Here is a 15,363-nt window from a genome sequence, read left to right as displayed (position 1 = left end):
GAAAAGCTTGGGATCACTTGAATCCCTCGCATCAGGTTATCATCCAACTTTGCTTTAAATCTCTCATAATAGTTCAGGCAATCCTCTTGCTTGGTAAATGTCAGATCAAATACTCCAATCCTTGGAAAGTCTTGCAGGCAAAACAATGTTTTGACAAAATCCATTTCCACCACCTTCATTAAAATCTCTTGCACAACATACTGCAATCCAATTTCTTCTCTGCGTCCCTCTTCCACTTGCAAACGAATTGTATTCCTCAGGCGATCACCTTCTGCCATTTTCCTGGCGAATCTATTGTTTGGGTTCAGACCCACGCAGACACATTGGATATCTCACTACACGTAGTGAGACCTCTATTGGTTGACAGTGATATCACACACACCAGTTACTGCGCCATCTATTGGTTGACAGTGGTATCACACTCTCCAGTTACTGCGCCATCTATTGGTTAACCATGGTATCACACTACACTTAGTGTGACCTCTATTGGTTGAAACCTGTACTACATCCTTATGCAAATGAGCACAAAACGAAAGTACTGCTGATTCTCACAGCTTTTGTACAAATTTGCTCAGAAAAGCATCCCAGTAACTGTTTTCACAGTCAACGCTTCTGTTATAGTGTCCAATAACTCAGACACTACACTGGATCTTAGCCAAAAGGCCGAGAAGCGATAACCAGAAATGGGCCCCCGCCTGAGCGCCGCCCGACGGCCAGGGGCGCTACGCTTTAGGGAGAAGGGCAGAGGGAGCCGCTGGCTGCCCGCTCGCCTCCTCCCCCAGCAGGCCTGCCTCCAGTCCCTCCGCTCCTCCCGACACAGCCCCGGGGAGTCTATGCAGCAGCGGCGGCGACGACGACGACGGATGCAAAAGCCAAAGACTTTCTATGGAGTAAAGAAAAGCAGCCGCACACACTGCTGGGGGGCCCGCATGGCCAGCAAACAGCCAAAAAGGCACATGCTTCCAGTTCTTTTTCCGGCACCAGGCTTCGTCTGCTTATTTGCATAGGAACCGCCCACTTTTTCTCTGCTAGCCGACTCGTCCGGGCTGCCATGAAACTCAGGCAGCAAGCATGCAAGCAGCCAGTGGCTGGGCTTTTCAGTTCAGGTCATTTCAGCCAGCCAGCCATTGTGACAAGAAGCCAGCAAGTCAAGGCATTTGCTGCTTGCTGCTTGCTGCTTGCTGCTGCAGTGTTTGCTATGCAGGCTATTTGGATACAGCTTCAACAGGAGTTTCTTAGGCATCTGCTCGTTCGGACTGAATTAGGCTAGGCAGCAGGCGGCACTCCTGCTCCATGCGAGGAGGAGCTGAAAAGAAAAGAAAGTAAGAAGCCACGCAAAAGAGCAAACAAGACACAGCAAAAAGAAGGAGGCTTTATTTTGTCGTCATTTCATCTTCTTCTTTCTTTGCAAAAGAAAGAGCCAAAAATGCATGTTTGTTTTTTTTCTGTCAGACAGTCATTTGTTTCTATTTTTTGATACAAGCCAAATATCCCCAAAGGGAAGTGCACCGGTCCTGGAGGTACTGCAATACCAGGTCAATGCGTGGAGTGGACAGAGCAAGCTCTTCTTCCATCTCCCTGTTCTAAAAATCCATTTAATATATGGTCCCCAGATAGGGGACGTATCAGATATTAAACTGATAAGAACAGATTTTTGTTTTTAAATGTTTATTCACATTTCACATATTTACAATCAGCAAATAATAAAATAAAAATACTTTTCAATCAACCTAAATTTACAAGCGTAAACCTAACACCACATATTTACAATCATTACATAAGGTCCTTTCAAAAAATAAAAATAAACAAATATTAATCCATCAAAAGAAAATCTGTAAAGGAAGAAACTTCCCCTTTATACATAACACCACATAATTTAATTTTACTTTAAACACATCCTTTCTGTTCAAGATTCAATTCCACTAAACCTTAGTTTCTTCATGAACCAAAACACTCTTTATTCTGGATAAAGGACCCATGGTTTTGGCCCTAGTCTCTCTAACAGATCCCTAGTTATCCTTTTCGAATTCTCACTCTCAGGTTCCGTTCTTCCCGCTGCTAAAAACATACGATCATGATACGCATTAACATTATCATTAAATTCTTTTTTTTGCTTTGGGGTTAATTCAACTTTCTTCTCCTCAGTTTTTTTCCCTTCCTTTCTATGTGGACTACCATCCGTTGCTTTTCTGGACCTGTCTGGGGCTACCTTCCCCAAAACCACCTTGTTTTTTGAGGTTTCCCCAGTCTCTATTGCTTTTATCTTACAGGTGCTTCCTTCCTCCCTTCTCCCTTCCTCTCCCCCGCTTTCTCCCACCGATAGAATTCCTCCCTCACTTTCACTTCTACTTGTTCCTCCCACCTTCCGTGTTGGCATCTCTGTTATCTTCCCCCTTTCTATCTCCTTGCTTGGGTGTCTCTTTTCCTCTTTCTGCCCCCCTCCTCTTTCACTTTCTGACGAGGAGACCGACCCCCAATCACTCCCACTACTCCTAGCTGCTTCCAATGTTTTAGTTTCTAGAACTCTAGAATACCCCTCAAAATCACTGTGCTCTTTTTCCCTTGACATAATACTTTCCGGGGTCTCTTCCACCACTTTATCTTGTACTTCCTCCTCCTCGCTAACATCCTCCAGATCTCCGAAAAACTCCCTTTCCTCCTCTCTTTCCTTAAGGACTGCTCTGCCCTCTTTCACCTCCACCAAAAGTATATTCTCTTTTTTCATTTCCTCATATTCCTCTTTTGTGATGTTTTTCCTTTGATGCATTACTTCGTCTAATCTCTTAATAATTTGCATATCTGTACTTCCTCTATGTTGCTTCCTAAAAACTCCTACCCAGAAATCTACCTCTCCTACTGCCCTCTGGAACTCTTCTATTTTTTCATCTAAAGCACTCCTACTTGGTACTTCTCCTATCTGCTCCCTCCCTATCTTCACAACCCTCTCTACTTTCTCTCTAGGCCCCTCCCTCTTCTCTCCCCCTTGACTCTCCTTCCCTTCCATGCTGTCTGCTTCCTGTTTACGTTTTTGGGGCTTCTTTTCCTCCACTGTCACCTCCATTCCCTCCTCCTGTTCTTCACAAGGCTTCCCCTCCCCCCCCTGTGCATCATGAAGTTCCATACTTTCCCCCCCGTTTGGGGCAGGCATACTCACAGACCCTGCTTTCCCACCCTTATCCACAGCCTGATCAAAGTCTCCCCCTTCCTTCTTTTCCCCACCAAAACTTTGAGCCACAGAGTCTTTACCAAAGTCTTTTACAGTCTCTTGAGCCTCCTCTTCTCTGCTGACTCTTGCCATATGGGCATAAGTTCTTTTCGGACATTGCCGAGCCAAATGCCCCCTCACACCACAAATATCACATTTCTTAGGCACCGTACACGTGGCGGCGCCATGCCCCTCCTCCCCACAATTCCGGCACACCATTTCTTTCTTCTCACACCTTTCTTTGGTATGCCCAAACAAATGGCACTTCCTGCAAAACAGGGGTTGTCCAGGATAGTTCAAAAAACCCCTGTTGCCACCAATGCTGAAACTGGCTGGGGGGTGCATCACTCCCCCTATACGTCCCGTATCCTCTTTAAAGCGAACCAGGAAACGTCTTTTGCCATTAAAAGTTCCGTAGAAATTCTTCACTTCCTCACCCCCTTTAACCATCGTGCAGTATCTTTTCAAAAAATCCGCTATGTCCTCCTTCTGCACAAAGGGATTGAACATATGGACCGTGACTGGCTTCTCTCCCAGCGTGAAACAAGGGATAACCTTGATCCCCACCATTGCTGAATCTTTTTCCTTCTCTCTGCTCCTTTCATACGCGTTCCAGCAATCGGCTTCTGATCTGAACGTCACATCAAAAATCCCTTGGTTCGGGAAATCCTGTAGGCAGTACACGTCTCTGATGTCCATCTTCCATAAATCCGTCAACACCATCTCCACGATGTACTTCAGGCGAATTCGGTCTCGCTCGGCCTCCTCGACTAGGAGCCGGATCGTATTCCTTACAGCCATCCATGCTGCCATCGTCCTTCTTTGGTCAGCTCTGGTGCGGCACCCCTATAGCAGCATGCAGCTTTAGCTCTTTCGAGCGATGCTGCAAGGCCGAGGTGCCGGACCGTCGCCTTCCCGTTGGGCCTCCTGACCCAGACACAATGATCTGAGCCAAAAGGCCGAGAAGCGATAACCAGAAATGGGCCCCCGCCTGAGCGCCGCCCGACGGCCAGGGGCGCTACGCTTTAGGGAGAAGGGCAGAGGGAGCCGCTGGCTGCCCGCTCGCCTCCTCCCCCAGCAGGCCTGCCTCCAGTCCCTCCGCTCCTCCCGACACAGCCCCGGGGAGTCTATGCAGCAGCGGCGGCGACGACGACGACGGATGCAAAAGCCAAAGACTTTCTATGGAGTAAAGAAAAGCAGCCGCACACACTGCTGGGGGGCCCGCATGGCCAGCAAACAGCCAAAAAGGCACATGCTTCCAGTTCTTTTTCCGGCACCAGGCTTCGTCTGCTTATTTGCATAGGAACCGCCCACTTTTTCTCTGCTAGCCGACTCGTCCGGGCTGCCATGAAACTCAGGCAGCAAGCATGCAAGCAGCCAGTGGCTGGGCTTTTCAGTTCAGGTCATTTCAGCCAGCCAGCCATTGTGACAAGAAGCCAGCAAGTCAAGGCATTTGCTGCTTGCTGCTTGCTGCTTGCTGCTGCAGTGTTTGCTATGCAGGCTATTTGGATACAGCTTCAACAGGAGTTTCTTAGGCATCTGCTCGTTCGGACTGAATTAGGCTAGGCAGCAGGCGGCACTCCTGCTCCATGCGAGGAGGAGCTGAAAAGAAAAGAAAGTAAGAAGCCACGCAAAAGAGCAAACAAGACACAGCAAAAAGAAGGAGGCTTTATTTTGTCGTCATTTCATCTTCTTCTTTCTTTGCAAAAGAAAGAGCCAAAAATGCATGTTTGTTTTTTTTCTGTCAGACAGTCATTTGTTTCTATTTTTTGATACAAGCCAAATATCCCCAAAGGGAAGTGCACCGGTCCTGGAGGTACTGCAATACCAGGTCAATGCGTGGAGTGGACAGAGCAAGCTCTTCTTCCATCTCCCTGTTCTAAAAATCCATTTAATATATGGTCCCCAGATAGGGGACGTATCAGATATTAAACTGATAAGAACAGATACTACACTTGATCTTAGCCAAAAGGCCGAGAAGCGATAACCAGAAATGGGCCCCCGCCTGAGCGCCGCCCGACGGCCAGGGGCGCTACGCTTTAGGGAGAAGGGCAGAGGGAGCCGCTGGCTGCCCGCTCGCCTCCTCCCCCAGCAGGCCTGCCTCCAGTCCCTCCGCTCCTCCCGACACAGCCCCGGGGAGTCTATGCAGCAGCGGCGGCGACGACGACGACGGATGCAAAAGCCAAAGACTTTCTATGGAGTAAAGAAAAGCAGCCGCACACACTGCTGGGGGGCCCGCATGGCCAGCAAACAGCCAAAAAGGCACATGCTTCCAGTTCTTTTTCCGGCACCAGGCTTCGTCTGCTTATTTGCATAGGAACCGCCCACTTTTTCTCTGCTAGCCGACTCGTCCGGGCTGCCATGAAACTCAGGCAGCAAGCATGCAAGCAGCCAGTGGCTGGGCTTTTCAGTTCAGGTCATTTCAGCCAGCCAGCCATTGTGACAAGAAGCCAGCAAGTCAAGGCATTTGCTGCTTGCTGCTTGCTGCTTGCTGCTGCAGTGTTTGCTATGCAGGCTATTTGGATACAGCTTCAACAGGAGTTTCTTAGGCATCTGCTCGTTCGGACTGAATTAGGCTAGGCAGCAGGCGGCACTCCTGCTCCATGCGAGGAGGAGCTGAAAAGAAAAGAAAGTAAGAAGCCACGCAAAAGAGCAAACAAGACACAGCAAAAAGAAGGAGGCTTTATTTTGTCGTCATTTCATCTTCTTCTTTCTTTGCAAAAGAAAGAGCCAAAAATGCATGTTTGTTTTTTTTCTGTCAGACAGTCATTTGTTTCTATTTTTTGATACAAGCCAAATATCCCCAAAGGGAAGTGCACCGGTCCTGGAGGTACTGCAATACCAGGTCAATGCGTGGAGTGGACAGAGCAAGCTCTTCTTCCATCTCCCTGTTCTAAAAATCCATTTAATATATGGTCCCCAGATAGGGGACGTATCAGATATTAAACTGATAAGAACAGATTTTTTTGTTTTTAAATTGTTTATTTACTTTCTCATGTTTTACAATACATCAGATAAAGAAAACTTTTCAACAAATAATATGCTTTACAAAAAAACAACCACATTATTCATTTCAACAAAACTCTATTGCAACACTTTGCTAACATTATTCTATTTCAAAAACCAAACATATTTATACATTAATTCACCTTTTATATCAGGATTTTTCCTTTATATCATTCTATTCCCTCGTTTCCTGTGCATATTTTTTCTCCGAAAACATGCTATATACAAAACAAAGACATTTCATTCAATATTCTCTTCTGTTACTTTTCAGAACACTTTTTACTTTACACAAAAAAACATTTTCTTAATCACTCTAAACAACTCCTAATCTAAAACCTATTCACCTCATACATTTATTCCTTCATATGAGCAACAATTAATTTTCTCCTTAAACGAAATATGGCTTTCTCTAATTGCTTGTCATTACAAAAAAAACTCCACGATTCTGCATTCTCTACTCCCCACTGGAATACTCTCTCTATTCCCTCCACCTTTTCCCTTTTCTCTTCCTTTTCCCTTGCCTCCTCCTCCTCAGACATACTCACTTCTTCTTCCTCTCCCCCTTCTTCCTCCTCCTCCTCCTCCACCAAAACACCCTCTTCCTCTAAAACCACCTCCCTCTCCTTCCCACTATCCTGCCCACAGTTCTCAAACTCCCTTTCCCCATCCTCAGTCTCACTCTCTACCTCCTGCACACTGATAACTTCAATTTTTACATTTAAGTGCTTGTCCCCCCACTCTCCTTTCCCAGGAACATTCTTTGACAAATCAGGCACTACATATGGCTTTCCTAACCCATCCACCTTCATGCTTCCCTCTTCATTTCCCTTTCCATCCCCACTAACATAGCCTCTATCCTGTCCACTACCCTCAGACTCACTCTTACTTTCACCTAACAATTCTTCCACCTCCTCACTATTTTGCTGACTCTGCTCTTCCCTAACAACTCTTTCTTGCTGTTTCAAACTTCCCTCCTCCTCCCCCATACTGTCCTCCTCTTTTTCTCCCATATCTGTCTGTTCACACAAATCAACCAACATTTCAGAGTCACTCAAATGTTCGTATGAACTCCCAAAAGTCTTAAGTATCTTCAACTTGGCTCTCTCAGGGCATTTCCTCGCCAAATGTCCGTATTCTCCACATAAATCACATCTTTTCCGGTCTGTACATTTAGCTGCAACATGTCCCTTCTTACTACAATTGCGGCATATCAAACCATAAGGCTGTCCGGGGTAACTCAGAACACCCCTATCTCTGCCAATGCAAAAGTTCGCCGGGGGGTGCATGACTCCCCCTACACACCTTGGGTCTGGTCTAAACCGGACCCAGAAACGTCTCTTCCCATTGAACATTCCAAAACAGTTCTTCAATTCACCACCATCTCTGACCATTAGACAATATCGACTCAAAAAACACCCAATGTCCTCCTTCTTCGCATATACATTGTACATCTGCACAATTACTGGTCTCTCCTCTTGCAGAAATCTGGGCAAAACTTCTATTCCCATCATCCTCAGGTCACTTGTAACCGCCTTGCATCTCTCGAAAGCCGACCAGCAGAAATCCTCCTCCGCAAAAGTCAGGTCAAAGGCTCCCTGCTTTGGGAACTCCTGCAGACAATAAATTTCTCCATCTTCCACACCGAGTAGCTTTCTCACCACCTCCTTCACGATATATCGTATGTCCACTCTGGCTCGCTTGGTCTCCTCCACCTGCAAACGAATGCAGTTCTTGGCATTTGCACCATCCGCCATCTTTATCCTCGTCTCCACAGGTTCCGGTGCGTCGCCCCAATCGCAGCAGGAGGGTGAAGTCTTTTCAGGACGATCCCTCCAGGCCAAGGCGACGGCCCTTCCCCATCTCTCTCTTCTCGTCCTTATCCGCCAATCACGTCATTGGATCCGGAGCGGCACCCTTATAGCAGCAAGGGGGTTAAGTCTGTTAGGACGATCCCCCAAGGCCAAGGCGCCGGCCCTTCACCATCTCTCTCTCTCCTTGTCCGCTCCTGATCACCTCCCGCTGCCTGAGATGGCGCACCCCCCTAATAGCAGCATGAGTCTTAAGTCCCTTCCGGAACGATGACTCAAGGCCAAGGGGGTACAGTCTCAGCAACCTCTCAGCCCAGACACTTGGTCTGAGCCAAAAGGCCGAGAAGCGATAACCAGAAATGGGCCCCCGCCTGAGCGCCGCCCGACGGCCAGGGGCGCTACGCTTTAGGGAGAAGGGCAGAGGGAGCCGCTGGCTGCCCGCTCGCCTCCTCCCCCAGCAGGCCTGCCTCCAGTCCCTCCGCTCCTCCCGACACAGCCCCGGGGAGTCTATGCAGCAGCGGCGGCGACGACGACGACGGATGCAAAAGCCAAAGACTTTCTATGGAGTAAAGAAAAGCAGCCGCACACACTGCTGGGGGGCCCGCATGGCCAGCAAACAGCCAAAAAGGCACATGCTTCCAGTTCTTTTTCCGGCACCAGGCTTCGTCTGCTTATTTGCATAGGAACCGCCCACTTTTTCTCTGCTAGCCGACTCGTCCGGGCTGCCATGAAACTCAGGCAGCAAGCATGCAAGCAGCCAGTGGCTGGGCTTTTCAGTTCAGGTCATTTCAGCCAGCCAGCCATTGTGACAAGAAGCCAGCAAGTCAAGGCATTTGCTGCTTGCTGCTTGCTGCTTGCTGCTGCAGTGTTTGCTATGCAGGCTATTTGGATACAGCTTCAACAGGAGTTTCTTAGGCATCTGCTCGTTCGGACTGAATTAGGCTAGGCAGCAGGCGGCACTCCTGCTCCATGCGAGGAGGAGCTGAAAAGAAAAGAAAGTAAGAAGCCACGCAAAAGAGCAAACAAGACACAGCAAAAAGAAGGAGGCTTTATTTTGTCGTCATTTCATCTTCTTCTTTCTTTGCAAAAGAAAGAGCCAAAAATGCATGTTTGTTTTTTTTCTGTCAGACAGTCATTTGTTTCTATTTTTTGATACAAGCCAAATATCCCCAAAGGGAAGTGCACCGGTCCTGGAGGTACTGCAATACCAGGTCAATGCGTGGAGTGGACAGAGCAAGCTCTTCTTCCATCTCCCTGTTCTAAAAATCCATTTAATATATGGTCCCCAGATAGGGGACGTATCAGATATTAAACTGATAAGAACAGATACTACACTTGATCTTAGCCAAAAGGCCGAGAAGCGATAACCAGAAATGGGCCCCCGCCTGAGCGCCGCCCGACGGCCAGGGGCGCTACGCTTTAGGGAGAAGGGCAGAGGGAGCCGCTGGCTGCCCGCTCGCCTCCTCCCCCAGCAGGCCTGCCTCCAGTCCCTCCGCTCCTCCCGACACAGCCCCGGGGAGTCTATGCAGCAGCGGCGGCGACGACGACGACGGATGCAAAAGCCAAAGACTTTCTATGGAGTAAAGAAAAGCAGCCGCACACACTGCTGGGGGGCCCGCATGGCCAGCAAACAGCCAAAAAGGCACATGCTTCCAGTTCTTTTTCCGGCACCAGGCTTCGTCTGCTTATTTGCATAGGAACCGCCCACTTTTTCTCTGCTAGCCGACTCGTCCGGGCTGCCATGAAACTCAGGCAGCAAGCATGCAAGCAGCCAGTGGCTGGGCTTTTCAGTTCAGGTCATTTCAGCCAGCCAGCCATTGTGACAAGAAGCCAGCAAGTCAAGGCATTTGCTGCTTGCTGCTTGCTGCTTGCTGCTGCAGTGTTTGCTATGCAGGCTATTTGGATACAGCTTCAACAGGAGTTTCTTAGGCATCTGCTCGTTCGGACTGAATTAGGCTAGGCAGCAGGCGGCACTCCTGCTCCATGCGAGGAGGAGCTGAAAAGAAAAGAAAGTAAGAAGCCACGCAAAAGAGCAAACAAGACACAGCAAAAAGAAGGAGGCTTTATTTTGTCGTCATTTCATCTTCTTCTTTCTTTGCAAAAGAAAGAGCCAAAAATGCATGTTTGTTTTTTTTCTGTCAGACAGTCATTTGTTTCTATTTTTTGATACAAGCCAAATATCCCCAAAGGGAAGTGCACCGGTCCTGGAGGTACTGCAATACCAGGTCAATGCGTGGAGTGGACAGAGCAAGCTCTTCTTCCATCTCCCTGTTCTAAAAATCCATTTAATATATGGTCCCCAGATAGGGGACGTATCAGATATTAAACTGATAAGAACAGATACTACACTTGATCTTAGCCAAAAGGCCGAGAAGCGATAACCAGAAATGGGCCCCCGCCTGAGCGCCGCCCGACGGCCAGGGGCGCTACGCTTTAGGGAGAAGGGCAGAGGGAGCCGCTGGCTGCCCGCTCGCCTCCTCCCCCAGCAGGCCTGCCTCCAGTCCCTCCGCTCCTCCCGACACAGCCCCGGGGAGTCTATGCAGCAGCGGCGGCGACGACGACGACGGATGCAAAAGCCAAAGACTTTCTATGGAGTAAAGAAAAGCAGCCGCACACACTGCTGGGGGGCCCGCATGGCCAGCAAACAGCCAAAAAGGCACATGCTTCCAGTTCTTTTTCCGGCACCAGGCTTCGTCTGCTTATTTGCATAGGAACCGCCCACTTTTTCTCTGCTAGCCGACTCGTCCGGGCTGCCATGAAACTCAGGCAGCAAGCATGCAAGCAGCCAGTGGCTGGGCTTTTCAGTTCAGGTCATTTCAGCCAGCCAGCCATTGTGACAAGAAGCCAGCAAGTCAAGGCATTTGCTGCTTGCTGCTTGCTGCTTGCTGCTGCAGTGTTTGCTATGCAGGCTATTTGGATACAGCTTCAACAGGAGTTTCTTAGGCATCTGCTCGTTCGGACTGAATTAGGCTAGGCAGCAGGCGGCACTCCTGCTCCATGCGAGGAGGAGCTGAAAAGAAAAGAAAGTAAGAAGCCACGCAAAAGAGCAAACAAGACACAGCAAAAAGAAGGAGGCTTTATTTTGTCGTCATTTCATCTTCTTCTTTCTTTGCAAAAGAAAGAGCCAAAAATGCATGTTTGTTTTTTTTCTGTCAGACAGTCATTTGTTTCTATTTTTTGATACAAGCCAAATATCCCCAAAGGGAAGTGCACCGGTCCTGGAGGTACTGCAATACCAGGTCAATGCGTGGAGTGGACAGAGCAAGCTCTTCTTCCATCTCCCTGTTCTAAAAATCCATTTAATATATGGTCCCCAGATAGGGGACGTATCAGATATTAAACTGATAAGAACAGATACTACACTTGATCTTAGCCAAAAGGCCGAGAAGCGATAACCAGAAATGGGCCCCCGCCTGAGCGCCGCCCGACGGCCAGGGGCGCTACGCTTTAGGGAGAAGGGCAGAGGGAGCCGCTGGCTGCCCGCTCGCCTCCTCCCCCAGCAGGCCTGCCTCCAGTCCCTCCGCTCCTCCCGACACAGCCCCGGGGAGTCTATGCAGCAGCGGCGGCGACGACGACGACGGATGCAAAAGCCAAAGACTTTCTATGGAGTAAAGAAAAGCAGCCGCACACACTGCTGGGGGGCCCGCATGGCCAGCAAACAGCCAAAAAGGCACATGCTTCCAGTTCTTTTTCCGGCACCAGGCTTCGTCTGCTTATTTGCATAGGAACCGCCCACTTTTTCTCTGCTAGCCGACTCGTCCGGGCTGCCATGAAACTCAGGCAGCAAGCATGCAAGCAGCCAGTGGCTGGGCTTTTCAGTTCAGGTCATTTCAGCCAGCCAGCCATTGTGACAAGAAGCCAGCAAGTCAAGGCATTTGCTGCTTGCTGCTTGCTGCTTGCTGCTGCAGTGTTTGCTATGCAGGCTATTTGGATACAGCTTCAACAGGAGTTTCTTAGGCATCTGCTCGTTCGGACTGAATTAGGCTAGGCAGCAGGCGGCACTCCTGCTCCATGCGAGGAGGAGCTGAAAAGAAAAGAAAGTAAGAAGCCACGCAAAAGAGCAAACAAGACACAGCAAAAAGAAGGAGGCTTTATTTTGTCGTCATTTCATCTTCTTCTTTCTTTGCAAAAGAAAGAGCCAAAAATGCATGTTTGTTTTTTTTCTGTCAGACAGTCATTTGTTTCTATTTTTTGATACAAGCCAAATATCCCCAAAGGGAAGTGCACCGGTCCTGGAGGTACTGCAATACCAGGTCAATGCGTGGAGTGGACAGAGCAAGCTCTTCTTCCATCTCCCTGTTCTAAAAATCCATTTAATATATGGTCCCCAGATAGGGGACGTATCAGATATTAAACTGATAAGAACAGATACTACACTTGATCTTAGCCAAAAGGCCGAGAAGCGATAACCAGAAATGGGCCCCCGCCTGAGCGCCGCCCGACGGCCAGGGGCGCTACGCTTTAGGGAGAAGGGCAGAGGGAGCCGCTGGCTGCCCGCTCGCCTCCTCCCCCAGCAGGCCTGCCTCCAGTCCCTCCGCTCCTCCCGACACAGCCCCGGGGAGTCTATGCAGCAGCGGCGGCGACGACGACGACGGATGCAAAAGCCAAAGACTTTCTATGGAGTAAAGAAAAGCAGCCGCACACACTGCTGGGGGGCCCGCATGGCCAGCAAACAGCCAAAAAGGCACATGCTTCCAGTTCTTTTTCCGGCACCAGGCTTCGTCTGCTTATTTGCATAGGAACCGCCCACTTTTTCTCTGCTAGCCGACTCGTCCGGGCTGCCATGAAACTCAGGCAGCAAGCATGCAAGCAGCCAGTGGCTGGGCTTTTCAGTTCAGGTCATTTCAGCCAGCCAGCCATTGTGACAAGAAGCCAGCAAGTCAAGGCATTTGCTGCTTGCTGCTTGCTGCTTGCTGCTGCAGTGTTTGCTATGCAGGCTATTTGGATACAGCTTCAACAGGAGTTTCTTAGGCATCTGCTCGTTCGGACTGAATTAGGCTAGGCAGCAGGCGGCACTCCTGCTCCATGCGAGGAGGAGCTGAAAAGAAAAGAAAGTAAGAAGCCACGCAAAAGAGCAAACAAGACACAGCAAAAAGAAGGAGGCTTTATTTTGTCGTCATTTCATCTTCTTCTTTCTTTGCAAAAGAAAGAGCCAAAAATGCATGTTTGTTTTTTTTCTGTCAGACAGTCATTTGTTTCTATTTTTTGATACAAGCCAAATATCCCCAAAGGGAAGTGCACCGGTCCTGGAGGTACTGCAATACCAGGTCAATGCGTGGAGTGGACAGAGCAAGCTCTTCTTCCATCTCCCTGTTCTAAAAATCCATTTAATATATGGTCCCCAGATAGGGGACGTATCAGATATTAAACTGATAAGAACAGATTTTTTTTTTTTTTTTTTTTGAAAAATACTTTATTTATTCTTGACACGTAATTTCCACATCTTGTCACTTTTCGAAAAATAAAAAACCCCCGACATTACAAAAACCCCAAAACATTTCAATACAAATTTTGCATATAAAACTTCCAAATTTACAAACATGACTTGGTACATAAAACAATTTTTCTTCTTTAAGACATTTTCCTTTTACAGGGTATACCTTCTTCATAGCGTGTCTAGAAAGGCGCATTATTTCACGGCACGATAACCAATTTGTTTTGTACCACTACAATATTTCTCATACATGTTACTTTTATGTTCCGCATACGTGAGCGGCTGAGTTTCCTTATACAGAATCAAGGTATCTATATGCTTTATCGCCCTTGTCTCTTCCGTTTGACCTGCTAAACTAACGCTCCAAATCTCCATGTCCTTGTCTCCCACCTTTTCTCTAAGCTCTTTTATTTTCCCCTCTAATGTTAGACCCACTTTAAAAGGAAAAATGGGTACTAGCGATTTCTCTATGACTAAGCTAACTTCCTCCTTACCTCCCTCTTTCTTCTTTACCCCCTCATTTTTGGTTTCTTTCTCCAACACTCTTTCCATCTCTTCTATCTCTTTTCCCACTCCATGTACTACATGCTCTAGCTTTTTCTTCCTTTGTTCTGTGTTCGCTTCCAACAAAGCTTTCCTTGCATTGTAAAATTTATCTCTCGCTTTTCTATATTTATCTCCCCATCTTTTGATCAGTTTTGTTTCTCTGCTCCCCTCCCTCTTTTTTTCGTCTTCCTGGCTATCCTCCTCTTCTTCAGTATCGTCCTGCTCTTCCCCCTCGCTCTCTGTTTCTCCTTCCTGTACTAGTACCGAAAAATTTGACTTCCCTACCCAAGACTGTGCTTTCTTACCTGATTTTCCCTCTTCTACCTCTTGCTGCATCCTACGCTTTACTGCATTCCTTTTCTCTGTTGTATCCATGTCTTCTAACTCCCCTTGCACTAGGTGTTTACCTCCCCCTACTACTACCCAATCTGTTTGCTTAGTTTGTTTGGATTCCAGTTCAATGTCTTTATGTTTGGGTGTTCCCCTTTCTTGTAACCCTTCTGAGTCCTCCACAGCCTTAACGTCCTTCTCTTTCCTTTTGTTGGGGTTCTGCGCCAAGCTGTTTAGGAAACGATCCTCCTCTTCTTTTTGTTCCTTCATCCCTTCCTCGTATATCTCCGTAATCGTCGCAGAAACATCCTCCTCCGATTGGCTTGTCTCCTCAACCTCTGTGACACTATGCGCGCCTGTGCTCCTGTTTGGCTCCTCTGTTCTTGTAAACGCACTGTCCTCCCTCTGTATTGTCGACTCTTTTTCCTCCTGTGTCTCTGGCACCACGGTCCTCTCCTTTGGTGTTGGTGGCCCCTCTCTCCAGCGGCCACCTGCCGCTTGAGCATACGTTCTATTCGTGCACATACGAGACAAATGTCCTGGTGACCCACACAAATCACAAAGGCGGGGTAACTCACAATTATAGGCCGAATGTCCATTTTTCCCACAGTTCCTGCAATTCAGTCCAGATTTGTCACATGTCTCTCTGACGTGTCCATATTGTAGGCAATTTCTGCAAAAGGTAGGTTGTCCAGGGTAGTACAGGAACCCCCTATTTCCTCCAATAGTAAAATTCGCCGGCGGGCTCATCACTCCTCCCACAGCAGATGCCTCTTCTCTGAAACGTACCCAGAAGCGCCTTTTGCCGTTGTATACGCCATATTGATTTGTCAATTGTTGGCCTCCTTTTGCCACACTGCAATACCTCAGCAAAAATAAGTGCAGATCCTCTGTGCGTGCATATGGGTTATACATATGGATAGTCAGTGGTTTTTCTTCCATTGAAAAGCTGGGGATCACTTGAATTCCTCTCATCAGGGTATCATCCAACTTTGCTTTAAATCTTTCATAGTAGTTCAGGCAATCCTCTTGCT

General features: G+C 48.1%; 6 non-coding genes and 2 pseudogenes across 6 annotated transcripts; all 8 read right to left on the bottom strand.

The window, feature by feature from the left end:
• Window positions 1-1,498: 1,498 nt before the first annotated feature.
• On the bottom strand, window positions 1,499-1,716 carry LOC142500058 (U2 spliceosomal RNA; annotated as a pseudogene).
• A 3,283-nt stretch (window positions 1,717-4,999) lies between these two features.
• LOC142500608 (U2 spliceosomal RNA) lies at window positions 5,000-5,190 on the bottom strand. The gene has a single exon (XR_012803146.1). It is a non-coding gene; the product is annotated as a U2 spliceosomal RNA (small nuclear RNA).
• Window positions 5,191-6,013: 823 nt separating this feature from the next.
• On the bottom strand, window positions 6,014-6,188 carry LOC142500159 (U2 spliceosomal RNA; annotated as a pseudogene).
• Window positions 6,189-9,193: 3,005 nt separating this feature from the next.
• On the bottom strand, window positions 9,194-9,384 carry LOC142500607 (U2 spliceosomal RNA). The gene has a single exon (XR_012803145.1). It is a non-coding gene; the product is annotated as a U2 spliceosomal RNA (small nuclear RNA).
• Window positions 9,385-10,207: 823 nt separating this feature from the next.
• Window positions 10,208-10,398, bottom strand: LOC142500606 (U2 spliceosomal RNA). The gene has a single exon (XR_012803144.1). It is a non-coding gene; the product is annotated as a U2 spliceosomal RNA (small nuclear RNA).
• Window positions 10,399-11,221: 823 nt separating this feature from the next.
• Window positions 11,222-11,412, bottom strand: LOC142500604 (U2 spliceosomal RNA). The gene has a single exon (XR_012803143.1). It is a non-coding gene; the product is annotated as a U2 spliceosomal RNA (small nuclear RNA).
• An 823-nt stretch (window positions 11,413-12,235) lies between these two features.
• Window positions 12,236-12,426, bottom strand: LOC142500603 (U2 spliceosomal RNA). The gene has a single exon (XR_012803142.1). It is a non-coding gene; the product is annotated as a U2 spliceosomal RNA (small nuclear RNA).
• An 823-nt stretch (window positions 12,427-13,249) lies between these two features.
• On the bottom strand, window positions 13,250-13,432 carry LOC142500094 (U2 spliceosomal RNA). Its single transcript, XR_012802804.1, has one exon. It is a non-coding gene; the product is annotated as a U2 spliceosomal RNA (small nuclear RNA).
• Between the last annotated feature and the right edge of the window lie 1,931 nt (window positions 13,433-15,363).

This window comes from Ascaphus truei, chromosome 7 (assembly GCF_040206685.1).
Source record: "Ascaphus truei isolate aAscTru1 chromosome 7, aAscTru1.hap1, whole genome shotgun sequence".
Classification (NCBI taxonomy): domain Eukaryota; kingdom Metazoa; phylum Chordata; class Amphibia; order Anura; family Ascaphidae; genus Ascaphus; species Ascaphus truei.
The sequence above is the reverse complement of the archived record's forward strand: the minus strand, read 5'-3'. Positions and strand labels throughout refer to the sequence as shown.